Source organism: Malaclemys terrapin, chromosome 1 (assembly GCF_027887155.1).
Source record: "Malaclemys terrapin pileata isolate rMalTer1 chromosome 1, rMalTer1.hap1, whole genome shotgun sequence".
NCBI lineage: Eukaryota > Metazoa > Chordata > Testudines > Emydidae > Malaclemys > Malaclemys terrapin.
This window is the reverse complement of record NC_071505.1, coordinates 313490374-313498599: the sequence shown is the minus strand read 5'-3', so window position 1 is coordinate 313498599 and position 8226 is coordinate 313490374. Positions and strand designations below refer to the sequence as shown.

The following is an 8226-nucleotide window of genomic DNA, read 5'->3' as shown; positions in this document are numbered from 1 at the left end:
TGTCTGGATGAGTGTGGCCAGCCTTGCACCAAAACTTCTGCAAGTTACTGTCAAACAGCTGCACTGGGAACCGGAGCGGAGCCCCCATCGCCTCCCAGCCCCAATACCCGGGTATTAGAACTACTGCTGCTGCTGGTGGGCAATGAAATTCGGGTTTCTCTAACCTGATGGATCAAAGTGGGAAGAACTGTGGGCGTGGTTAGAAGAAAGATTGGCAGCTTTTAGACCCAACTTGCTGCGGGATGCTACGATGGACGGACGGTCCGTCCAATCGGCTTGCCTACCGCTAAAGCTCACCCTCTGTGGGAGCCAATGGGCATGTTAGGGAGGCCGTTCTTCCCCAAGCTCGGTTGGCCCTGCTCCTCCTTCCCCTCGCTAGCAGCTGCGCTTAGCCCGGGACTGGACCGAGTTAGAGTTGAGGCGGCGGAGGAGTAGCGCGGAGTGCGTGTGACCGGGGGGAGGGGGAGCCCCGAGCCTGTGAGCGGTGGGGAGCTGGGTAAGGTGGGGACGGGGAGTGCCGCACCCTAGGGGCGGACAGGGGGGCAGCTGGAGGCTCAGAGCTGCCCCTAGGGCGGGGATGGGAGGGGAGCCGCCGTGCCTCACAGCCACCCGGGCTAAGTGCCCCACTGTGGCGTCGCTGCTGCCGCCTCTCGTCACAGAGAGGAGCGGGTAGGACTGGGGCAGCCCCCGTGACAATCCCGGTGGGGTGGCGGCGAAGGAGGTAAATCGGAGGCGGGCTGGGGCAGAACCGGGGGCGCAGGGGCATTTGGGGGGAGGGGTGTTTCAGTTTTAGCGCCTCCTATTTTAACTCGCTCCCTCCTCCTCCGGGCCCTCGGCTGTTGTTGTGCCCCGCTTCCTCGCCCCCTCCCGCCCGCGGGTGTCTCCCTCCTTTGCCCGGCGCTGCGCTCCGCGGATCCTGCCGCCGCCGCCGCTGCTCCCCTCCCGTATTGTTTGGCTGGGTGTCTCTAATGGCGGACAGGAGGCGGCAGTGCTGCTGGCCGACTGCAGGGGGGCAAACCCGAGACCCGGGGCAACTGCTTAGGGAGCGTGCGGGGCACAAGGGCGTTATTCCAGCATAGAGGGGTGGCTGCTGAGGGCTCTGTGCCCCCCGCGGCAGGGGGCTCCGCTGAGGGGCTGTTTGGGCAAGTTAGCAGATAATAAGCACTCCTCTGCTGCCGGGCTACTTCTTACTTGCACCTTCCCAGGAAAGGCCCCGGGGCAGATCCGTGCAGTCCTTCCTTCAGCGGGGAGCTGGATGTCTCTTTGGGGTGTTACCCCATAACCCACTGGGAAGGCCATGTGTAGGAGTGGGGGGTGAGGGAAGTGGCGGGCAATGCAGGTAATACCTGCCCAGGCAAAGGGGACGCTGCTGACTCCCCTCCCCCCCGGCCGCATGTTAACCCCTATGCCTTTCCCCTAGGCTCCAGCCCAGTTTGGTGCAGCCTTGGCAGAGACCAGAAAGGAGAGGAGCTCCATTGTGAGTGCTATTTATGTATCTATTTCTGCCTCAAGTAGCCCTATCTTTGGGGAGGGGTCAACCCCCTTCTCCGTTGTGGTGTGGGGATCGGGGTAAGAGGAGGAGCGTCCGGGTTAGGGTGGGGGAGATGCCTGGGTGCAGCAGCTGCTGCCCTGGGGCGAAGCCCCTGTAATGGCTGTGAGGCGGCTCCTCCTCGGGGTGGGCGCTGCTGCTGCAGGCATCGCTCCTGCAATACCAACTCCAGCAAGCAGACGACGGGCTCCTGCCGCTCTCACGTTACTCAGCTGGGGAGGGGGGAGGGCATATTTCGGCTGCCCTCTAGAGTTTTAGATTGTACATTAAAATACACAACGTGACACATTTAGCCATCTTTAATTTTATATCTTTCCTGTAACCTGCCTGTAGGAGTACGGGGGAAGGCACAGATCTAAAATAATCCAGTAATTCGCAGAGCCTATTCCAGTGTCTGGCCTTTGTGTAGTTGGATCAGTTCTTGCTGCCTGCGGGTTTGCTTGGGTGATTCTGTCGGGTGCCATTGGGGTTTCACGTGTCACAGCAAGGTTCCCGTGTTAAGCAACCATCTGTCTTGCTCTTTCCCCCAAACCGCTGAGGTCACCTGAGAAACCCACACCTTGTCACTGATCCGTTTCAGTGTCTTATCGGTATGGGATTTTCGAAGCAGATTGTGTTCTCTGTTAGGTGTTAGCTCACATAAGGAGAGACGACTATTGATCCCTTTTCACGTAGGTTCTGGGTGTAACTTGTCGCAGGTTTGCACCTTTTTAGTAATGTTCTTTCTGCGCCCTGTGGAATCACGAATCCCAAAATTACAAAGTAGCGCAGTGAAGGCGAAAGTATTAGTATCTATAGCCACAATGTATTTTGAGAGCTCACGAGACTGGATGCTGTCGGTGTTGCAGGGTTTTCCCACTAGAGGCCGCTGCAATGATCTATTGATTGCACTGAAATATCTCGTTAACAAACGTGCTGGAGGCAGAACAAAACAAGAAGTCAGTACATACTTTGGGCAGTAAATTCGATTTTGTGTAGAAGGATTCCAAATCTGAAAATATTCCTAAACATTTACATCTTGTTTGATATCTTAATATTACAGAGGATAGTCAAAGAAAGTAAAAAAGAAAGTTCTTTTCCAGTAGCATTGGGCAATAACTTTACATTGCACTTCTTATTATGTACATAGATACAGAGACTAGGTGGCTCCCTAAATAAATCCACAGCTCTAATTCTCTGGCATTCATGTTTGGATTTATTCTGAAATTCTAAAATGAGCAGTAACACTGACCATTAGAACTCACACAGCCTCTAACTATTAAAGAGCTTGTTCTAATATAATCTCTGATTTGCTGCAGTACCTTATTTTTAATTTTTAGGTTTCTATTCTGCCTGTGGTATAAGGCTACCTTCCAGCCTCAGCTCTTTATATATTCCAATGTAATAACTATTGTACATATTGCTGTAATATCTAAGTTCTGAGTAACAGCTTATGTCAGCATTGCAAAATTCTACTAGCCTTCTCACTCAGGGCAAGTAACCTTTTTTAGGATGAGTGAGTAAATATAATTAGGTTGATTTATCATCATAATCATCACTACCACTATCACAATGGCAAAGGGAAGGCAAGTATATTATTGTGCCTGGACTAGTACATTTTCATGACAGTCTTGCATGGCTGCCTGCTAGAAGACAAGAATAGCTTTATGCAATACTCTTTCTGTATAAAAGTATAGATAAGAACCAAACATATTGAACCATCATAGTGTTCTAAAGGCAGATGTATAGAGCAAATCCCTTTTTATAAAGCCTCTGTTTAACCATATTAATAAACTAAGTCACTCTTAATTCTTCATTGATCCTAAATCTTTTGTTCCAGTCTACTGTTGCTTTTTCTTTGGAATAAAATGTTGGGAGGGATTGTTTTGACAAGTATATAAAAGCAAAGTGAATGTGAAATTCTGTATCTTCTATGAATTGAGCATGTGCAAAACACACGTGAAGGCATGTGGGACCAAGGTCTCAGTTGATTTATTTTCCAACTCTTTTAGTAGATTTTGTTGACTCGGTCTTGGCTATTTGTTGTGCCTTGTCCAGCACTAACATTTTTACATTGCTGTGGCATCTTTCGTCCCCAAAACTTTATGTATTGTACAGAGAACTACTGAAATCTATCTTACATCTTTTATGGTGGATGGCAACCAAACAGACACCCTGGATAATAGGGGGAATGGGAAATTTGATCAAGGACATTAGAGCCAGTACTGCGACTAATGAAAAATGCTACAAAATCTTCTACACTTGTGCAGAGTAGGTCTTTTATGTTAGATTTTCTTCCAAAAGGCCCATTTTCCTCAAATGGCAATGAATTCTATCTAAAGTACCCTAGAATGATGAAGGGTTGTGGTGCAGGCAGCCTAGTTGGATCAAACCTTTTGGGGAGAGAACTTGTCTCGTCCAGGGAGCTGGATAAAAACCTGTTTAATGTAGACCTTATAACTGTGTGTGTTTTAGTGTCTTCTTGGCTAGCAGAGTTCAGTTTTGTTTCCTGTCAAAAACAGTTCACTGCAACTTGTTTTATTATTAAAGCCAAATTTTTGCCTCCGTGATTTAGGTTATGTCTACACTAGCACTTGTGTCAGCAAAACTTTTGTTGCTCAGGAGTGTGAAAAAACATCACCCTGAGCTACATTAAGTTTTGCTGGCATAAGCACTTACGTGCACAGCGCTCTGTTGGTTGGAGACACTCTCCTGCCGACATAGTTACCGCCGCTCATTGAGCTGGTTTTATTATGTCTATGGCAGAGAACTCTCCTGTTGGCATAATGTGACTACATGAGTGCTCTTACAGCAGCACAGCTGTATTGCTGTGCCATTGTAAGCTTGTAAGTGTAGACATGGCCTTAGTCATGTTGCCTTCCTGGAGCCTGTGACTTAGTAGCTTTCGTATGGATGGGAGAAGTTCTCTTTGAACTCTGTTCCTTACTGCTTGTAGGCTGCCTGCTAGTTACAAAGGTTGGTGAAAGTAGAAATTAGTACGTCCTTCTGTATTGTTGGTTTCTTGTCCTTTGTGCTCTTTGTGCAGGACCGAAGCTTATTTCCTAGTCACTTGAGTTCTAATACTATTAGGAGAAATCTTTCAAATGAAAGAAGTTAAGAAATGGATTAGGAGTAAAAAGACACCTATGGTGTATAGTTAATTTTTATGTCCCTTTTCACTTGGTATCTTGATATATTGATTAAACTCAACTTGCATGTACTTAAATAGTGATTTTTTGCAGTTTAAGGCCTCTTCCAGTTTCTGGAAGTGATCGGTTACAAGACAAAACTTAACTAATCTGTGAAACTCAGTGCCACTAGATATCATTTAGTCCAAGAGCTTTATAGGAATATATCAAGTTACATGTTAGGATTAATTTTTTTTTTAAAGACAGGATAAAAACTTAATGCTTCAGGACTTAACCCTTGTCAGTTAGTGATTGTTTTATGAGAGACCATTATTTCATAATTGTCCACTACAGGGTTTCTTGAATCTTCCTCTGAAGCATTTGGTACTGGTCATGGACACGATAGTGGTTTAGGTGAATCACTGTTCTTATCTGATATGGCAGTTTCTGTGGTCATGAAACAACCAGGCTGCTTTCTGCCGGGTGTATAATTTGGGGCTCTTGTTGACAGCCTAACTTGTATTGGGGTTTGTTCAAATTATTTTAACTGGGAAATGTTTACAAAGTTATTTCTGTTAATGTTTATAATTTAGGCTGTGAAAGTCTTACTAATTCAACATATCCAAAATGAATCAAGGTCATTCAACTCTGTACTCAAATGAGCATTTTCAGATTGATGCATAATCTGTATAGACTTGACACTAAAACCCATTTGAAGTAAAATCTTGTGTGGGTGATAGTTCCAAAGCGTGTGTGTTTTTAAATGGTTAAACTCCCTTCTGTCCCCATCCTGCACCCTGTCACACTGATTATTTAATGATGATCTCATGCTTTGGGTGGTAGTCTCACTTCAAAATTTACATTCAAGATTTTCAGTAACTTAACTTTAAATCTTATTTTGCTATTGCACTTCAGGTGTGCACTGTTTTAGATCTCTAGAACATTCAGCATTTAAATGTATTGCCTCTTCATAGAATGCTTAAAATATTTTCACAGACTGATTTATTGCAAGAAACTACATACATGGAATACTATATTTGTTCATTTAAATAAATGTAGCACTCCTTAATTTTTGTCCTTGCTGAAAAAGCTTTATTGTTGGGTTACCTGGAAGAATTTTATTTGTATTGTGATTTGCACCAAAGGTGCTAATCCGGATTGGAGCCCCGTAGTGTGACAGGTGCAATACAGATATCTAGAAAGACATGGTCCCTGCCACAAAGAATTTATCTTTTTCATTAGCATGAGAAGTGACAAATAAATGTGGAAAAACGAGTGTTACCCCCTTTTTTCCTTCCCCAGTCTTGGATATTATGTGAATTAGCTATGTGCACATTTTAACAATACCAAATCACTTAAAAGTATTGTCCTTCTGCTCTGTTCCCACCTGACTTAGTTGTCACTAGTTGGACCAGAAGGAGGTCATTAGAAGAGGGTAGTGGCCTTACATTAGTTTAGGGAGGGCATTCTATCTGCATGAGGCATCATAGTGGAAAGCATGAAGATAGATGTCAGAAGAGGTCAAACTGGCATTTGAGGTTGGCATAATTGTGGCAGAGTAGAAAGGATGGGGGAAAGTTGATAGTTATAATTACAGTTGCAACAGCATACTGAGGCATAAATTGAACCATCTGCCATCTCTCTTCTCTCCCTCCTTCCCCTTCCACTTAAAAAAAAAAAGAAAAGGGCAAGCTGGAGTTGCATGCTGGGAAGGATTTCTTTGATTTGTATAATTTGGGTGTACATTGCCACCAAGGTAATGAATGCTATATATATGCCTATTAAAAACTTACTATGATAACTTCACATATCTTTTACCTCAGTTCAGGATCAATTTTCATAGCGTTTAAGGCCAGAAAGGACCAACAGATCATCTAGTTTGACCTGTATATCACAGGCCAACAGCACCACTCAGCAACTGCTTAAATTAGATCAAAGTATTACAGCTCACAAAGACTAGACTTATGTGTCACAGGCAGAGAATAGCGGGGCCCAAGGTACTCCAGTGCCTGAGGCCCCTGCAACGGCAGGGAAATTGTTAGATATACCCAGGTAATCCTGGCAAGTGATCACGATCCATGCACTGCAGAGGAAGGTGATCATAATCCAGTTCACTGCCAGTCTGACCTGGGGCAATTTTTCTTCCCGACCCTACATATGGCAGTCAGCTAGACCGTGAGCATGTGAGCAAGAGCCAAGTACCTGAGAGAGAATGCTCCGTGCCACTTCTGAGCCCTGGCACACCCTGCCCAATGTCCGAGCTCCAGCTGTGGCCATCCGTGATGCTTCAGAGGAAGGAGACAAAAAAAGCCCTCCCCACCCCCGAGAATACATAGGGGTGCCTGTGTGTGTGTTTTGCAGGCTATCCCTTCCTGACCTCTGCAGCTGGCCTGCTGAGATCCTGAAGCATGAGGTTTTAGGAATGTAAGACATAAACTTGAAGTGAGGCCCAGGGCTGCTAGGTTATGCCTTTTATCACAAGCAACCCCATCATATAATCACTCCTATACATATGTCCAGCTCTCTTAAAAAGTTGTTTACCCCCCACAGCTCCTATTGGGAGGCTGGCTGTTCCAGAATCTCACTCCTTTGATGACTAGAAACTGTCTTCTAATTTCCAGCCTGAATTTGTTCATGGACACTTGTATCCATTTGTTCTTGTGTCAGTACTGTCCTTAAGCTTAAATAGGTCTTCACCCTCCCTGGTATTTATCCCCTGATGTATTTATAGAGAGTAATCATATCGCCTCTCTGCCTTCTTTTTTGCTAGGCCAAGCTGTTCCATTCTCTCATAAAATAGGCCCTCCATTCCCCTGATGATTCTAGTAGTTCTCTATATCTGTTCCAGTTTGAATTAATCTTTCTTGAACATGGGTGACCATAATTGTATACAGTATTCCAGATGAGGTCTTATGATGCATTGTACAATTGCATTAATACTACTTTATCTCTACTTGAAATGCCTCGTCTACTGCATCCTAGGATCACCTTTGCCTCTTTTGCAACTGCATCACAATGGTGGCTCATAATCATACTCTGATCAACCCACACACTCTGGTTTCTCTCATCCTCTGTCACTTCCAGATGATAAGCCCCCAGCTTGTAGCAGAAATTCTTATTAGGTTCTAAGTGCATGATCTTGCACTTTGTGCTATTGAATTTCATTCCATTTCTGTCACTTCAGTCTTCAAGGTCATTCAGATCTTCCTGTATAACATTCTGATCCTCCTTTATATTGATGATGCCTCCCTACTTTGTGTTATCAGCAAATTTCATTAGCACATGCCTACTTCTTGTGCCAGGGTCATTTATAAAAAAATTGAATAAGATTAGTTCCAAGACCAATGCTTAAGGAACTCCACTAGTAACCTCCATCCAGTCTAGTAATTCATCTTTCAGCACAACCCTTTGCCTTCTCCTCTTTAGTCAGTTCCTTATCTGCCTTACAATTTTTGTACTGATCCCCATCTACCCTAATTTAGCTAATAATTTCACAGTGATAGCATGTGAAAAGCTTTACTGAAGTCCAAGTATATTAAATCTAATGCGCTTCCCTTATCTATAAAAAAA

General features: G+C 44.7%; 1 protein-coding gene across 13 annotated transcripts in view; it reads left to right on the top strand.

Moving 5' to 3' along the window:
• The first annotated feature begins 377 nt into the window (after positions 1-377).
• The window catches only part of ZMYM2 (zinc finger MYM-type containing 2), a 180338-nt gene continuing 172489 nt past the window's right edge, over positions 378-8226 (top strand). For 9 of the 13 annotated variants that reach the window (XM_054015489.1, XM_054015491.1, XM_054015488.1 and 6 more), the window contains exons 1-2: positions 378-496; positions 1421-1477. The gene's annotated coding sequence lies outside the window, so the exon portion shown is untranslated. Of the gene's footprint in view, positions 497-650; positions 722-1420; positions 1478-8226 lie in introns of those variants that run through there. The other 4 variants (XM_054015495.1, XM_054015494.1, XM_054015493.1 and 1 more) reach the window with 3 other exon arrangements.